This window comes from Antechinus flavipes, chromosome 2, assembly GCF_016432865.1.
Source record: "Antechinus flavipes isolate AdamAnt ecotype Samford, QLD, Australia chromosome 2, AdamAnt_v2, whole genome shotgun sequence".
Lineage (NCBI taxonomy): Eukaryota > Metazoa > Chordata > Mammalia > Dasyuromorphia > Dasyuridae > Antechinus > Antechinus flavipes.
The window spans coordinates 192,968,006-192,985,396 of NC_067399.1; the positions used below are offsets into that span (position 1 = coordinate 192,968,006).

The following is a 17,391-nucleotide window of genomic DNA, read 5'->3' on the forward strand; positions in this document are numbered from 1 at the left end:
ATTTGTCTTAGTCTGCCAATTTTTAGTGGTCAACCTGGAAACTTAGTTCAGACCTTATTCAGTCAATTTTAAAAATGGAAGTTCCACTAGTTTTGAAAACTCTGATCCTTTGTAATCTTCATAAGCTTTCTTGATTTTTCTCCATTTGTTTTTCAATATAAAGTCTCAGATCCAAGTATTACTCTTCCAACATGCTGCCATTTTTTTCCTTTCTCATTTCATCCCCCAAACCTGGAAAGTTTTTACTCAATTTTGCCCAATTTTTCTTCAAATTTTGCCCAATTTAATCAACTTCAATACTACCTTTTTAGTTTTCCAACTTTTTTTGTGAAGCCTTTTTATGTCCCAATCTAGATCACAAGTGACCTCCAACTTATTTGTTCAACAAAAGCATCTGTTGAAAGTAGATGGGTTTTTAAATTTATATATATATGTATGTATATATATATATATGTTTTAGCTCCCAACTATAATTTAAACTACTGGCTTTTAAAATTCTTCATGTTCCCCATATTGTCTGACATAGTTTCTTAATCAGAACAAGTGGCTTCTGATTGATATTAGCTGGTTAACTTACACATCAACTTTGTCATTAATAATTTTAATACTTAATCCAACCAATATCTATCCAATCCCACTATGGAACGTAGTGCTGATTTTTTAGGATATAATAATCTAAATGTAATGGTCACTTTTTTCAAAGTGACTATTTTTTATTCTTCTCAGAGGGGTGAATGAATGGACACATTCCATAGAAAGGAAGGAGTAACAAAGGCAAAGGAAAGGTTAGTGGGAGAGTTCTAGAAATACATAAAAAAGCTAAAATTAGACAGTCGCTGAACTTTTGTTAAATGCTTACAGTTATGGGGGAAAATGAAAGAGAAATGGAAATGGAAATAGCAAAGCTGAGCCTTAATGAAAAAGAAAGGTTATGAAAGATATAAAGAGGTGCTTTCCATATAGGGTAATGGCTTCTGCAAATTCAGAGATATTAGAGATGACATGTCTATCTTGGTGAACAGCAGATGGTTCAGTTTGGCTGTACCACAGTATGTGTACATTCCAAACTTACATCTTGCTTAGAACATGAGATTTAGGAAGAATATCTTCCCCTTTCAGAGACTGCTGCAGAGCAAATACTTACCTGGTGGTTTTAGTTTTTTCTTTAAGAAAATATAGAAAGACCACTTAGGATTTCAGATCAAGAACATTGAAAGAACTCAGAATTTATCTAGTACTACCCTTTCATTTTACATTCGAGGAAACTGAGAACCAGTAAGTTTAAGTGGTAGTAACCATCAGATGTGGAATTCAAACTCGGCTTCTTTGATTCCAGTCATTGTTTTTTTTTTTTTTATCATGCCATGGCATATACCCTCACACCCCTCAACAGAAGAACAAGTAAAGCTTAAAAAAAACAATGACTTTATTCAATTACTCAGATAGACATATTCCATTCTTTTAACAGAAGTCTTAGATGTGAATTTCTAATTTTCAAAGGCATAACTGATATTTTCCAAGCTCTACATTCATACTTCCTTTTTTAAGTATTCATCACGCTTTGTCTCCTTAAGTCCTTTACATTTTCACTTAAGGTCAATGTGTTAGAACTATTTTGAGAAGCAGAAGTTTTTTAGATATTTAATATCATACTGTATTAAGAATAATATCTTATATTAAATATAATATTTTAAGATATTAAGAAAGAGACAGGAAGGAGTTTAAGGTAGTAAGTTAAGGCTGGGCTTCCTCATGTTTAATTTTTTTAAATTGCTTTGAGATTTGCAAAGTTTCTTCCTCACAGAGACCTATTCCAGTATAATGAAAGCTCTTGGAGGGCAGAAATTTTCATTATCGTCTAGTGAAATGCTTTTCATCTAGCATCTATCTGTCTGTCTTTCTGTCTGTCTATCTATCTATCTATCTATCAGAAACTTGAACTGGGTGAGGTAGATAATGTATTAGTGAACTGTTTTTGTTTTTGTTTTTGTTTTTTTTTTATAAGGAAAATAAGGCCAAGAGGAACTAAACTGAATGATCTATGGTCACTTAGTAAAAATCAGTGGAAGGACTGGATACTAGGTCTTTTGACTCCCAAACCAATTGTTTTTCAATTAGACCATATTGTACCTTTGATGTTTCCTAGAAGACAGAAGAAAGCATCATTCCCCTCATGTTTTCCCTATACACATCTGACAAGGACTTGGATGTCATATTGCAATGACTTGTTTCTCTGTGAACACCATCTATCTCCTCTCCCAAGTCTTTCCTTATCTTTTTCTTTCTCTACTTTATTGGTGATGTCACTAGCTCTTTCTCTCCATTATTCCAGATGATGACATTTTCTAAGTATTTAGCTACATATCTAGTAAAAAAAAAAAAGAATAAAGAGAGAAAAAGAAAAAAAAGAAAAAACTGGATGGGCAATGTTTTAAACTTAAAAGCGAAGTAACTTCCCAGATTTTAACTTAAACCTTTATTTTTCTATTTTGTTCATGGATAATTACTGCTGTGAATATTTTACATCTTAGCCATCAAAGAGAAATATATAAAAATAAACTGACTGGTGCTATTATGCTATCTCTGAAGGAATGAACAGAGAGAAAGAGAAAGATAGAGAAGATAAACACATACACACACACAGAGAAAGTGAGAGTAAGAGAGAGCGAGAGAGAGCATGCAAGAGAGAGAGATTGAGAGAGAGAGATAGATAGAGAGAGAGAGAGAGAAAGAGAGAGAGAGAGAGAGAGAGAGAGAGAGAGAGAGAGAGAGAGAGAAAGAACTTGGAGAAATTGGGGAAAGGAGAGACAGAGACAAAGATTCTTCCAAGTGTATCACTAAATAAAAAGTTGAGTTACTAAGGAAGCTGTGGATCTGACCTTTATTTCACAGCCTTTCCTTTTCTAGCAAGAGATACCAAACATATATATTAATTGATAGGGAAGGATGTCCTAGAATTACGTATAATGACTTTCCTCCAAGGAGCTGAGAAAGATATTACAGTCTTCTTCTTTAAGTGTGCCAACTTTTGCCTGAGTCAGCATATCAAATTCCAGGATAATAGTCAAGACTGAGAGTCACACAGTGGGGAATCCTGCCCTAATGCTGTTGCCCAATGTCACCAACTGATACTACTGTCAGTGCTAGTGCACCATTGGGGAAATGGGGTGCAATTAAAAGGAAGGATGAAGAGCTCTCATGGAAAGAAAAAGCCAGAAAATGCATATGAATAAATACATAAGCTAGCAAATCAGAATAGTGAATCAATAGACTAAAAACTTAAGAAGAAAATGATACTCAAGTTCATATCCATAAAATCAAAGTGGCAAAAGACTGCTATAGTTAATTGATATATTTTCTTTTAACCTTTATCATTATCCTAGTGTTTGTCCCCATTTAGGCTAGAAAATTATTGCTAGTAACTCTATTCACATGTTCAGACAAAATAAACTACATATTCTACATTAAATCTCTGTCCTCAGTATACGAATAACACAGGAATCACAGTATCTCAAAGGACAGGATCTCAGAGGGTATTGAATACAAATTGTACCTAAATAGGAATTTATTCTATAAAATCCATAACAAGTGACCATGCAGACTCTATTTGAACCTTCAGGAATATTCACTACCAAAGTAGCCTTTCAACTTTAAGCAAGTTCTGTTGCACAATAAAAATCTGCTTCTTGTAACTCTTGTTCGTTTCTTCTATTTCTGCCCTCTGAGACTAAGCCAAACAAGTCTAGTCTCTTTTCTACATAATAGTGCTTCAGACCCTTGAAAACATCTATCTAAATCTTCTCCTCTCCTAGCTTTACCTTCAGAATTCTTTCAATGCTTATTCATTAAGTATAGTCTTCTTATATCTTCATGCAACCCTATATACACTTAAACTTGTTATACTTTTTCATATGACATCTTTGAAAAAAATCAAGATGCTCATCTGATAGCAATGAACCTTTTTTTAAGTGACTATTGTGATTAAGGCTGACCAAGTAGATGAAGAGCTGGGCCTGGAGTTATGAAGACCTGAGCTCAAATATAAATTCAGACACTAGCTGCATGACCCTGGGCAATTCACTTAATGACTCAATGTCTACCTCAGTTTTCTTCATTGATAATAATATTACCTACCTGCCAAGGTTGTTGTGAAGACTGCATGAGATAATATTTGTATATATTATTAGTGCAGTGCTTAGCACACAGTAGGCACTTAAGAGCTTGCTTCCTTCCTCCAGGGACCTATAATAGGCTCTGGGGATAAAAGGTAAGATTAAGATCCCTTTCTTTATGGGGTTTCTAAACTTGATGAAAGACAGTCTATATAAAGAAAACGAGAATGAACACAATTCAAAGTTCATATGAGATTGCCATGGAGGTATTGTGTTAAAATTAAATTTGAAGCATTAATTTGCAGGCACTCTGCTAATTTTCTATTTGTAACCCTAGTCCATAGAATAATAGTGGTGTAGTGGATACTAGTCTGGAGTCAGGAAAACTCATCTTCTTGAGTTCAAATCTGACCTCAGATGCTTACTAGCTGTGTGACTGGCAAGTTACATAAACCTGTTTGCTTTAGTTTCCTCATCTGTAAAAAAAATGAGCTAGAGAAGAAAATGGCAGATCATTTAAGCATGCTTGCCAAGAAAACCCCAGATGGGATCATAAAGCAACACATAGGATGAAACAACACAGCAACAAGCCCTTAATAAATGTTTCATTCACTCATTCATTCGTTTATCTGACATTAATTTGATATCAACAATTATGGAAGACACTAAAGATATAAAGACAAAAATAAAATGCTCTTTGTTATTAAGGTTTTCACCTTTCACTTGGGGAAACAAATTGACATTGATAAGACATATGTCAATATATATACATTAATACATATATATGTGGATGTACACATATATGCATACATTCTATGTAAAATTTATGTATATATATATCATAAATGAAATATAATTTTAGTTGTGATAGGGAGCACTGACAAGAGAAGAAATTAATAAAGATCTTGTTCAAATAGAGATATTTAAGTTGAGGTTTGAAGGGAGCTCATGTGTGTGTGTATGTGTGTATTTTAAGAAGTTTTTTTTATTTGATGATTTGATTTATTTTATTCAAGTCCATAATACAACTTTTACACTTTCTTCCCTACAGTAGAAGCCTATGTATTTATATAATTGAAGAAGTGAGTGGCATATTTTTATATTTGAACTAATTGATAACAATTATGGGTAAGCTGTTGCTGTTTCAGTGATGACAGATCATGTTAAAGCTGGAAAATATATTAGGGATCATCTAGTTCAAGATCCATTTTTCATAAGGATAAAATGAGGCCTATATAGATTTGTTGTTATCTCTAACCAAACTCCAAATGTGTGTCTGAGTATTATAGTAGCGATGCTGAATCTTTAAGTTATTATGAGTGAATGACATTAACAGAGATGGCTATTTTCTTTTTTTTTGTTAGACAATTCTGGCAGAAACAATTCAAGTAAAGTTCTACAAAGTCCTTTTGGCTATGATCAAGTGTTATTTTTTTTAATAGGTACTACTTCCCCATGCCCTCCAATTTAGACTTCACAATGTTTTAGTGATAGCTGTGATTATTGATAATACCTGGAAACACTGAAGAATCTTTCTCCTATAGAAACCTTTCCTGACTCTATGCTTCAAATACTTCCCTATACAAAGGCTCCATCCACATCTCTAAAGCAGACTATTTGCTATTGTCAAAAACTGTACATACATTCTTCTTTTTCTTTAGCCTCTGAAGTCCCTTCCAGCTCTGTGACTATGATGAATCAGACACATTATTAACAAACATTATTAAGTGCCTAACTACTATGTTTCAGAGACTGTATTGTTGTTCAGTCATTTACAATCCTGTCTGACTTTCTGTGATCCCATTTGAGGGTTTTTTTTTTTTTTTTTGGCAATTCCTTCTTTAGATGAGAAAATGAGGTAAAGAGGCTTAAGAACTTGCCCAGTCACATAGCTAGTAAATGTCTGAATCCAGATTTGAACTCGACATCAGGTTTAGCACGCTATCTACTGTGCCGTCTACCTGACAGAGGAATGAACTAGTTGGGATTTAAACCCAACTGTGCAGAGCACAATAGATTAGCAGTTCATTATCTTAACTACTCTGCCATCAATTTCTCTGTTCACAAGTTTTCCAGTCAGTCCTACTAATATCCAAATACGTGTTATTTGTCTTATTTTCTTCCTAGACTGTCAGTTGCTCTATAAGATGAAGGTAAGAATTATATCTTCTCTGTCACCTGGCCCATTGCTGTGGCTATAGTAATCATGTAATAAATGTTTGCTAAATGTAATCTCAAAATATAGATATTATAAAGGATATATTAATGATACCATATTATGATGAAACACATTCTATATCACATTTGGAGTTTAAATTTATAAAGAGATATCTTGGATAATAGGAACCAAGCAGTGGGCAAAGAGCAGCATTTCCACAAATACTATTCTAAGTAATCATCTTATTACTAAATGACAACTGGATATACAAAATAATCTTTCAGCAGATTCATTCAGCTTTAAGCATCTGACAAATGTCAAATGTTTATTACATGTACTACATACAGATGCTCTTAAGCTCCTTAGTCCAATTGCATCCTCTAAAGCACATGTGCTTGGCTTTACCACCTTAGGTCTTAATCCAGCTTTTCCTACTATGGGAATGCACAGCTGGGAGCAACAAACATCATAAAGCCTCATAGCCCTCTGTTGCATGACACAGCCTAGCACAGCTGTGTGGACTGGGTTTTCACACCTTGAAGCAGTACTAGAAGTTCAAACAATGAACCCTAAATAAAGCAGAACTTTGAGAAGGATGCATATGCTATCCAGTTCTTTCCCTTATCCACGAAGATTTTGGGTTAATGAAATTGAGTTTAATCTTTTTATTAATATACAAATCTAGAAGTAGGGATATAAAAATTTTTAAGAAGTAGCATGTGTTTAAGAAGACAGGAAAACAAATGAATTTTTTTTGAATATTTCTCTCCAAAAAGATAAAATGTTTCAAAGTTTGGTTCCTTCTAGTAGCTGATCTTTAGTTAGTGATGCAGAAAACTTAACAATAGAATGACCCGTTTTATGTTCATAGTCATAAATTTTTGTTTTATATCTCTACTTCTAGATGTGTAGTATTAATAAATGAAATCATCTCTACTTGCAAGAAATTTACATTCCATGGGAGAAGATAGCAAGAACCATGTATCTATATACAGAATAAATATTAAAAAATTAATTCAAAGCAATTAAATAAAAGGTAGTGTAAAGGAAAACTCATTAGCAGTTGATAGGATTATGAAAGGACTCATGCAAAAATAGTACTTGAACTATGTCTTAAGAGGGGAATTTTAGGTGGTATAAGATGAAGAGAATGTACATTCCAGTCATAGGAACAGTCAATCAAAAGTCATGGAAAAAGCAGATGGAATTTTGTATGTGAAAAACAGAAAAAGGACCAGTTTGGCTATATCCTAGAGTTAGTCAATCAATAAACACCTTTTATAGCCTTACTATGTTGTACAAACATATAAGACCATAGAAAGTGCTCAGGATATAAATGAGAAAAAAACAGTTCTTGTTCTAAAGGAGCTCACATTTTAATGGAAGAAATCATATTTACGTTTAATATGTTTGTGTAAAGGTAGAAAAGAGATTGAGACAGATCTATGTGTGGCCAAAGGACGATCTGAGCTGATTCTTGGAGGATTCTGGAGAAGCTAAGAAGTGTCAGTAAAGGAATAGAATATTCCAGGAATGGGGTTCCAGACAATTCAAAGACATAGTCATGACATGGAGTAGAAAAACAAATAGACCAATATATCTGAATCATGAAGTACCTGGAAGAGACCAAAATGAGAGAAGATTGGAAAGGGAAGAAGGAGGTACAAGGCTATGAAGCATTTGAAATACTAACAGAAGACTTAATGTTTGACCCTGGATATAATAGAGAGCCACTGAAGCTTATTGAATGGGGATGGGGGGAGTAGAGTGGAAGGATAACAAAGTCAGACCTGTACTTAACTCACTTTGTCAGTTAAGTAGAGAAAGATAGATTGAAGTGGGAAGAAACTAGTTAGAAAGACCAATTAGAAGACTATTTCAAAAATCTAATTAAAATGAGAACATAAACTAGGGTGGTGCCTGTATGAATGGAGAGAATGAAAGTAGAAACAAAAAGATTTAAAATTGATTATGGTGTATGACTGTGAGAGAGGATTCAAGAATGACTCTAAATTTGTGAGCCTGAGTAACTGGAAAGTTGTTAGTACTAGGGCTGGATATATAATATGCGAATCATCTGCAAATGTATGATAATTAAATGCATGGGACTGATGAAATCACCAAGTGAGAGTTGTATAAAGAGAAAAAAGAAGAGCTTTCGGGACAGAACTTTAGGGGACAGTTATTGTGTGTTAACAGGATTAGAAGGAACAGACAGGTAGGAGAAGAACCAAAAATGAATAACGTACGGAAACTTAGAAAGGAGAGAGTATCCAGTATGAGATGGTAATTAGTACTGTCAAAAGCAGCTGAAAGAGATGAGGACTGGAAAAGATTTCATGTAAAAGGATTCTCCTTGGAAAGAAGGGTCACCTCTTCATCAGTAAAAGGAGTGAAGGAGAATATGGTGGGAGAACATTAAGGGTATATGTTAAACATTGAGGAATGAGTCCAGACAGAGAATCTGTGTTGAGAAAGAGAAGTCCTTTGGTGGAGACAGATAATTAGATTTTGCAAGATTTTCCCTTCAGATTAAAATTTGTAGTCAGAAATGCAATTGTATCCTGGAGAAGAGAGGTGGGGGGGAGGGAGAGGAGGAGGAGGGGGAGAGAAGAAAAGGGAGAGGGGGAGGGAGAAGGAAGAGGGGAAGAGAGGAATGAGAAAGGGGGAAGTAGAGAAGGAAAGGGAAAGAGGAAGAGGAGGAGGGGGAGAGGGAGGGAGAAAGAGAGGAAAGAGAGGGAGGGAGAGAGGGGAAGGGACAGAGGGGAGAGGGGAAGAGGGAGAATAGTGAGAGAGAGGGGAAGAGGGAGAAGGGAGAGGGAAAGAGAGAAGGGAGAAGAATAGGGGAAGTAAAGAGGGGGAAGGAGGGAGGGAGAGGGGGAGAGGGAAAGGAGGAAAGGGAGAGAAATGAGAAGGAAGAGGGCGAAAGGGGAGAGGGGGAGAAATGAGAAGAGAGAGGGGGACGGGGAGAGGAGAAGAGAGGAAAAGGAGAGGGGGAAGAGGAGGAAGAAAGGGAGAGAGTGAGAAAGGGAGGGAGAGGGAGAGACAAGATACAGACTAGAGACAGAGAGAGAAACAGAGAGAGATAGAGAAGCAGGGAGAAAGAGAAAGAGATGGATAAAAGCCTTGGTGGGGTAGTGTTATGGCAGGGGAAGCAGGAAGTTTGTGCCATGTGTCTACTCTCAAGGACAGCTACTGTAGTGCTGGAGGAGGAGCAGGGAGAACATGAGAAGAGGAATGTACAGGGAATCCCAAAAGATAGATTGAGGAGGTCATGGTGTGAAGGGCTTCAAAAATTAAACAGAGGAGTTTATATTTGGTTTCCAAGAAAAAAGCCATTGTAATATATTGAATAGGGGAGTGACACAGTTGATCAGTAATTAAGGAAATAACTTTAGCAACTACATGGAGGTTAAGGTGGAGTTCAAGGAGAGACTTGAGATAGGAAGAACAATTAAGAAGTTAAAATAATATAGCCAAGACTAAAGTGGTGGCTCTATGAGAAGAGAAGTAGAGATATTTTGGAGATGGAAATTATAAGATTTGGCAACTTATTGAATATATGATGTTAGAAAGTGATAAGTTGAGGTTAACGTCAAGGTTTTGAACCCAAAGGACTGATTGAATGATGCTGCCTAAAATAGGAAAAAAAAAGGTTAATTTGGAAGAAGGTTGTATTTAGGGAAAAGAATGAGTTCTATTTTAGCTATGTTGAGGTTGAAAGATCTCCAGAACATGTAGTTTGAAATGTCCAAAAGATAATTGCTGATGATGAACTGGAGCCCAGGAAAGAGACTAGAGCTAAATATATAGATTTGGGAGTCATTGGCAGAGAAATGATAATTAAACCCATGGGAATCCATGAAGCTACTGAGAAAGTATAAAAAGAAAAGAGTAGAGGGCCTAAGACAGAGCCTTGGGGAAACTCCACCTTTATGAGACAAGTTCTATATGAGGAACTAGTAACAAGACTGAAGAATGGTCAGATAAGTAGAAAGAGAAGCAAAAGAGTAAGAAAACATGAAAACCTTTATCTTGTTTTACTCTAGTACAGAGAGACTAGAAATCAAATGCTACTAGAACTGGATTAAAATGTTACTGGAAAATTTTTAATGAAATAAATAAAAATACAATAAAACCTTCACTATTCTTCTTGTTCAATCTGTCAATCATGTCTGACTCTTCATGACTCCATTTGGGGTTTTCTTGTCAAAGAAACTAGGTTGGTTTATCATTTTTTTCTCCAGTTCATTTTGCAAATGAGGAAACTAATACAAATAATGTTAATTTGTAGTTTCCTAAGTCAATATTGACATTACTGCTATAGTAGATTGTGAATTCTATGAGAGCAGATATTGTACATTTATATAAATTTTATATTTCTACCAACCTCAGTGCTTTTCATGAAATAGGAGCTTAAACATTTATTGATTGAGTTAGTAGAAAGATTATAACAGAAGCCATGTCCTCAGAGTCTAAAGAGGTGCTAGACTATTTTCTTCTGCACTAAATGATGCTAACCTGCCATCAGTTTTTGAATTCTTTTTATCTTTTTTCTATACTTTTCTTTTTCCTTATTATTAGACATTAATTATCCCTATTACTTCACCAATACACTCTCTTCTAATTTGCTAGTTATAGTCTCCTAAATTCAAGACTAAAGATTTTAGAGCTTGGAAGGAACTTTCTATTGAACTCCCTCATTTTTACAAATTAAAAAAAAAAAACAGGGAGAGCATTGTTAAATGATTTGTTCTGGATCACACAGCTAGTGAATATCTGAGATGTGAGTGCAGTTATGCCTAATTCCAAGTTCAGTGCTCTATTGTGGATAATTTTCCATGTAATCAAAATGGTTCAACTTTGGTATATGAGTTTAAAAAATAATCTGATAATAGTCTCTCTTGCATAAATTATGTAACTGAGCTCTAGAACATGCTTCTTGTAATATGATGGAGGAAAATGGTAGATGACAGTATAGTGTAATAGAAATAGACTTAAGTAGGAAGGAAAGGTTTGAATTCTAGCTGTTACCACCTGTGTAACTTGCTTTTTTGTGTTCTATATCATTTTTCTTAACTGTAAAATGGAGGTGGGGTGAGAGAGGGATTGGATTAGATGAATTTTAAGGTGCTGTCCAATTTATGATTCTAACATCAATCTGGGCTACTAAGGCCTTTTTTAAAATTACTTTTTGGTTTTTAGTCATATCTAAGATTGCTAAAGTTGCATTATATACCTATATATCTAACTGTAACATTATCTAGCTGATCTATCATCTACCTTCTATCTATCTATCTATGTATCTGCTTTCCTTTATATTTATATACTAAAATTCACCCTCTCCAAACTTATTTAAAGGCCAAAAATTAAATTATCAATAGGACAATTCTGTCTCCATGATATTCATATTGGCTAACAATATTTGTAACTTTCTTTATTCCCTGTTTATGATACCTCCCCTTTAAAAAGAGTACCATCACTACAAACAATAGCAATACAAAAGAGGTTAGAGAAGAAAAATCTGAAAGTAGATCACATAACTGGTACATTTTCTATCTGGGGTTATAATATAACAAATTCTAGTAATGGGACCCAGAGTAGGCAAAGAATAGCTGTTTTCTTATTAATTAATTAAAAAGCTGTTTTTATGAAAATGCATTTGTGTATTAGTTATAATTATGATTGAATGGAGCTACTTAAAGTAGATTAATATTGGTATGTGAACTAATAATTTCAGTCTAACTTGGAGATGAAAAAAATAACACAGTATGATACCAGAAAGAACTAGAACATCTAGCTGTTACTTTGAGCTCTGTTCTTGATTTGCTATACAGACTTAAGAATGTTGCACGTGTTTCTATTACCAAATTATATTTTCTATAAAAAGTGATAATTTAGTGTTATGAACTTCTTTATTGGAAAATAAAGCATCCTACACTACAAGGTAATAGAAAGATCTTTAAAAAGGCCACAACCCCCGCCAAAAATATGGTTTACATATTTAATGAAATACCTAAGTTAATGACTTTTCACTAAACAGGTACAAACTCTTTCCCTTAGATATGTCCTTCCCTAACTCTCACATTGTACTTTACACTGATAGTTATCTTTTATGCTCTTTGCATACTGAATTTTCAATGATCATTTAAAGTCCAATTCGCATGCTACCTTTTCCATGAACCTCCCCTAGTTTTTCCTTTATCTTCAAATTGATAACAGATCAAAGATGTTGAGGTAGAGGGGAACTTCAGTCTAACTTCCATCATCCCTTTCTTTACCAATGAAAAAATGTTAAATGAATTAAATAATTTGTCCACTATCACACAGTAGGAGTTTGAAGTAGAATATGAATTCAAATCTTCCTGACTAAGTAATTATCACACATTTTGTTGTATATCTTTCTCAAGAAATTGCAAGATAATATTGATCATTAAGGTAATCTGTGTTTGTGTCTTAAGTCTCTACTTTGAGACTACAAGTTGAATGAGTTCAATGAAGGTAGCACTGAATCTTATCTGAATAAAATATCTGAAGAACCTAGTAGAATGTGCTAGAAAGATAGATATTCAATAATGTTATTGTAGAATGAAATGAATGAATGAATACAAAAAGGAAAATTCTAACTTGGAATTCTTATATTTTATACGCTTTCTTTTTCAACTTTCTTTTCAACTTGTCCTCAGTTCTATTTTCTCCATGATAATTCCACTTGATTCCTACCATCTAAACTTGTTTTAAGTCTTATTTTATTTTTTTTTCCTTTTTGCATCACTTGGCTTATGGAGATGTTATTTAGTTATATCTCCCACTTTTTTTTCTTGTGCAACAGATTTTTTTAAAGCTGTGTATATTCATTTTACATTTATCCCTGGTATACTTTATCTTGTTAGATTTGTTTCATAATTTTTGCTTTATTAAGATCTTTTGTAATCCCATTTCTGTTGACTGACAATTTATCTATCCCTGTCAATTTCTTGACTTCCACAGAAGCAGGCTTCATTTGTGTCACCAATAAACACAAAGGACAGAATAAGAGCAAGGGAACATTACTATTAAAGACATCCTTCAAAATGAATATGAGCCCTTTAAATATCACTCCTTGGAATCAGCCACTTGGATGATTCTGAATTCACCTAATTGTAATATTATCTAACTGATATTTTTCTTTTTAGCTTTCATGGCCATTTTGAGATACTTTGCCCAAAGGTTGCTGAAATCTAAGAATATGTCTGTAATATAGATACTGATCTAAATATAGTCACAGGAAGGACAATATATTTTATTACTAGAAGCTTAAATTGCTATGAAACTATTTAATATTATACTTTTTAACTGGATTTTTAGAAAAATGCTTTCCTCAGAATTTTCTTTTCCAAAAAGTAGCATCTTAATGATTTGGGTAGAAAAGCTTTGCAGCATTGAGCAATATTTCTAATTGAATATTTGTAATGTCAAAAATATTACTAATTTTCAGAGAATTACATAGTTGGAAGGGACCTTGGAGATCTCAAGGAGTCCAAATTTCCAATATAGAAATCAGGTGATCATATATTATATACATATATGGAAGTCAAATGCTATCAGAATGCTTTTACTACCAAGTTCCATGTGCTGATCAAAAAGGAGCACAATTTTCAGGCCAATGATGCTTGGTATCTGTGCTTTATTTAGTCACAACACATTGCAAGCAAAGCTTTATGAAGGAGGTGGCATTGGAGCTGAGCTTCGAGGTGGAGGGATAAAGCAGATGGCATCCTAAGTAAATGAAGAATGTGAGTAAGAATACAAGGGTGAGAATGGGTGGGGAATATTGGATAGTCTGGTTTGAATAGATCATAGAATGCATGAAGGGTAGTAGTATAAAATAAAACTAGAAAAGTAGATGAGAGAGAGTTTTGGGAGAATCTTGATTAGGATAAGGAGTTTATACAGTTAGAAAGGAGGAGAAACTGAAAGTTTCTGACCCAAGGGTAGTGTGATCAAGAAAACTAGATTGAGGAGAGAAGAAGGGAAGGTGATTAATAGGAGTCAGAATGAAAATTACTAAGGCCTGAACTAGGTCAATGGGAATGGGAATGGAAAAGAGAGGACAGATTCAAGGAGACATTATGAAGATATAATCAATACAAATGGCAAAATTATTAGATTAGATTGAGCTTTAGAGTGGTGAATGACTATAAGAGGAAAAGATCATAGATTTAGAGTTAGAAAGGTTTTTATAAATCATTGCATCAATGTCCTCATTTTGATGATGTAACAAATTGAGAAAGGTTGTTACTTGTCCAAGGTCACAGTAATATAAGCAGCACAGCCAAAATTAAAATCTAGGTTCTCTGACTCCATGTCACTTTTCTCATTACAATTGGGATGACTTAGAGTAAAGAGTCAAAATTGGCTATAAAAGTATATACTTAGAATAGTGGTACCATTTCCTACATAAAAGGAAGCCAGAAAGATAAGGAAGTTTGGTGGAATGGATGATAAATTTGATTTTAAATATGTTATGTTTGAGGCATTAATAGGATGTCTAAATGGAGAGGTCCATCATGCAGTTAGAAGTGTTGGTGCTGGAGATATAGATTTTTGAGTTCTCTTCATTCCAATGACACTTGAAGATCAGAGTGAAAGTCATTAAGTGATAGAGTCAAATAAGAGACAATTAATTGCTAAGGAAGAAGTTAAAGAGTACTTATACCAAAGAGAAGGGAAAAGGAATAGAAGTCACTGTTATTTGTCCTTCATTCTTGAAAAGGACCATGACATCAAGGAGATGATGTATGACATGAAAATTAATTGCATTTAATGAGGGAGGGCTGTACAAAGCCACCTGCCTCAGTTTACCCTCCAGAACCATTCAGGTTCAATGGCAAAATATAGATCAAGAGGATTGGAAATGGCCCTGGGATGCAATGGGAGAACTTGGACTTTTTAAGCTAAGTATTGTGACTGCATTAGATATAGGTAACCCTCTTCCAATGATACAAACTGGAATCTATTTTTTTATTTATGGGATGATTTTTATGCATGTTCTACCATTCACTCTGCAATAAAGACCATCTAACCTCACTAGAAGTAGCTATTTTCTGAGACAATTATGTAGTGTAATAAAGTGCTAGACTTAGAGTAAAAAAGACTCGAGTTCAAATTAGGCCTTAGTCACTCTAATCCTGAGCAAGTCATTTATTTAACCAATGTCTACTTTAGTTTCCTTAACTGTGAAATTGAGATTACATATATATATATATGTAATCTCAATTTCAATACACACACACACACACACACACACACACACACACACACACACACACACATATATATATATATATATATATATATATATGTATGTATATATTTGCTGAGGAAATTGAGGTTAAGTGACTTGCCCAGGGTCACAAAGCTAGGAAGTATTAAATGTCTGAGGTCAGATTTGAACTCAGGTCCTCCTGACTTTAGGGCTGGTGCTCTATCCACTATACCAGCTAGCTGCCCCTTGAGATGTTATATATATTTTAACATGTTTAACATATATTGGATTTTACTTGCCATTTAGGGGAGAGGGGAGAGGAAGGAGGGGAAAAATTTGGAACACAAGGTTTTGCAAGGCTCAGTATTGAAAAATTATCCATGCTTTCATTTTGAAAATAAAACATTTTAATACAAAAAGAAAAAAAGAATTAAAAAATTGAGATGATAATAGTACCCTACCTCCCAGGGTTGTTGTGACACTCAAATGTGATAATATTTGTAGGGTGGTCAATATAGTGTTTGATTCATAATAGTTACTTAATAAATATTTGATCTCACTCCTCCTCCATCATTAAAAACAAACAAATATTCTATGAGTAGCCATGGAGCACTTGGAATAAACTATTGGGTATTCCCTTCTCTTGCTATATGACATCTCATCTGCTTTTTGTGGATGTTGTCTTTTATACCATTTTTGCATGCAAGTAATATTGATAATATATTGAGTCTACTTACATACACTGTCTCTTCACTGTTCCTTAGGTCATCCACAATTTTGATTGCTCAAAGATTGTAGCATTCCATGTTTTTCTCCCATATAGCACCACTAGAAGAACATTAGTATTTTAAAAAGTAGGTTTTTACACTAGAGAATAAATTAGAATTATTTATGCTATACAATTTCTCAAATGAAATCCAGCTCACTCTTTTTCAATTGTATATCCAACTTATTGCCCATCTTCAGTGTTGGCCATTAGTAAAGTTAATCATGAAGTAATTCAAGGGATTGTTCATCAAGAAATATTACTTAACAATTTGGTTTTTATTTTGTATGTTGATAGATCTATTTTGAGCCATCATATATTTCAGCAAACAAGCCCTTTGTAGTATTCTAGATATTGGTGAAATGAATAAAATGCTTTACTCAAACAAGAGTATTTATAGGGATTTGTCAGCTGCAAAAGATATTCTAAATGAACTCTGAATAGAACCTATCCCATGATATTAGGAAACCAATCTTATAAACTTAGATATCTCTGCTTAATGACTTGATTAATATTAGAATGTTAAAAAAATCTTAAAGTTCTAGTTTCAACCACTACGGAACCTGAGATGATCTTGACATGTAGATGACTAATACCTTGTTGGACAAAAGTCTTTAAAATTGTATTTACTAGACAAAATACTTTTAATTAATAGTCAACTAACAATAAACATATGAGCTCATATTCTCTATGCTCTTCATCAGTCAAAGGTATTACTCATGAAGTTATGATATTATAGAAAATTATGAAAAATACTTATATTTTCATCAATGATATCTTCTATATATGTGTGTAGATTATTTTTATAAATATTATATAAAACTGAGAAGATAGCAAATTGATATTAAGGTTTTTCCCTATGCCTTTTTTTCTTTTGTCTTCTCTGAGATCTTTCCAATTATTCAGTATCTTTACTTTTTTATATCTTGAAAATTATAACTCTATGCTTTCACAATTCATTAAGTTATTGCAAGAATTTTTTTTCTCTGTATACTTGGTCAGGTCCAGCTGTTCTTTCCATCTTTATCTTTATTGCCATATCTACCCCCTTACATACTATAATGCTTTTCAAATATGGTGCCTCTGCTTTTCTCAACTACAAAACATA

General features: G+C 33.8%; 1 protein-coding gene across 12 annotated transcripts in view; it reads right to left on the minus strand.

The window, feature by feature from the left end:
- MYT1L (myelin transcription factor 1 like) overlaps positions 1-17,391 on the minus strand; it is a 692,774-nt gene that overhangs the window by 573,027 nt on the left and 102,356 nt on the right. For 11 of the 12 annotated variants that reach the window (XM_051976041.1, XM_051976034.1, XM_051976036.1 and 8 more), the window contains exon 3: positions 16,255-16,345. The exons of the other annotated variant lie outside the window; for it this stretch is intronic. The gene's annotated coding sequence lies outside the window, so the exon portion shown is untranslated. The remainder of the gene's footprint in view (positions 1-16,254; positions 16,346-17,391) is intronic. 12 annotated transcript variants of the gene reach the window in all.